Raw genomic sequence first — 1,563 nt, 5'->3', positions numbered from 1 at the left:
GGAATTTGCTCATAGCCTCTATTTTGTAATACTAAAAGTCTGATAGAATTAATTTTCTTCCTTATATATGTAAACAAGAAATCGAGGAAACATGAGCTAAAAGTTAACAAGAGGAGGAGGAGGATTAAAGGTCCAGCTACAGCAGATAGAAGGGTTGTTAGCCATGGTGACCAATTGAACATCCTGTGAAACCAGTTATTTGATTTTAGTCTCTGTTTTTCCCTGGCATCTAAATTTCTCTGTACTAGTCGTAATCTTTTTCTAATTATTCCAGAGTTATTGGCATAGAAGCAACAGGTTTCACCTAGAGCCATACATAATCTATCTTGTTCTAAGAATAATAAGCAACAGGTTTCACCTAGAGCCATACATAATCTATCTTGTTCTAAGAATAATAAACTTAATAAACCTCTTCTATTCTGAAGGACTACTTCTGCTAGTGAATCGACTTGAAGTTCTAGCCTGCTGAGCTCAGTTAAGTTTAGGGGAGTTTCTACCCTGACATAGTAAGGGTGTTTTGGGTTTAGGCACAACCAGCAATCTTGCCCTATGTCTGGGGTAGTCTTATTTAAGACCTTGTGTATTGTCGTTAGCAAAGTTATTAATGCTCCTTCTGGTTTTGGTTGTGGCTGGTCGAATGCCTGGGCTAAAGAGGAAAAAAGGAAGAAACAGAGGGTTAGACTTATGTACGCTTGAGTCTTAGTCTTAAGGGCCCGTCTTCCCGAGCTGTCCACTCTCGTGCTGCCTTCACGTGGGAGTGATGAATCCATGATGGGATGCCGTCTACTTTAACTGCAGTGGGCGTCATCAGGTCGACAGTGAAAGGTCCTTTCTATTTGGGTTCTAGTCCTTTGGAAGTGAACTTCCAAATCCACACAGAGTCCCCAGGCTGAAACTGGTGGGGAAGTCCGTCCTCCGGAGCTGAGTGAATAGCACGAACCTGGGACCAAATCTCCTTCTGTATACTTTGAAGGGCCTGTAAAGACTTAAGTAAGACAAGGTTATGCAGTTCTGCCTTTTTCTCGTCTTCTATTTTAGGTACTAAAGGTGGGGGTTTTCCAAACAAAATTTCAAATGTGGTGAATCTATTAATATATGGAGTACACCTGGCTTGGAGAAGGGCAAAGGGGCGAAGTTCTACCCAGGTCCCACCAGTTTCTAATCCTAACTTGACTAATGTCTCTTTTAGGGTCTGATTCATTCGCTCTACTTGGCCGGAACTTTGGGGCTGGTAGGCACAGTGGAGTTTCCGTCGCAAATTTGGGTAGCTAGCCAATTGCTGTGATACCTTTGCTACGAAGGCTGGCCCGTCATCCGACCCTAAAGTTCCAGGGAGACCAAACGAGGGAGAATTTCTTGTAGTAGTTTCTTAGTAACTACTAAGGCAGTTTCCTGGTGGGGAAGGCCCATCCTGAAAAGAAGTCTATAAAAATGAGTAAGTATTTGTAGCCCCCCACAGTTGGGGTTACCTCAGTGAAATCTACTTGCTAGTGGTCCCCCGGATGTTTCTCTTTCTCTATGCCTAGGTTCTTCTATCTTCCCCTTTGGATTAACTTGGGCACA

The sequence above is a fragment of the Pteropus vampyrus genome, unplaced genomic scaffold (assembly GCF_000151845.1).
Source record: "Pteropus vampyrus isolate Shadow unplaced genomic scaffold, Pvam_2.0 Scaffold292, whole genome shotgun sequence".
NCBI lineage: Eukaryota > Metazoa > Chordata > Mammalia > Chiroptera > Pteropodidae > Pteropus > Pteropus vampyrus.
This window is presented reverse-complemented; position numbering follows the sequence as displayed.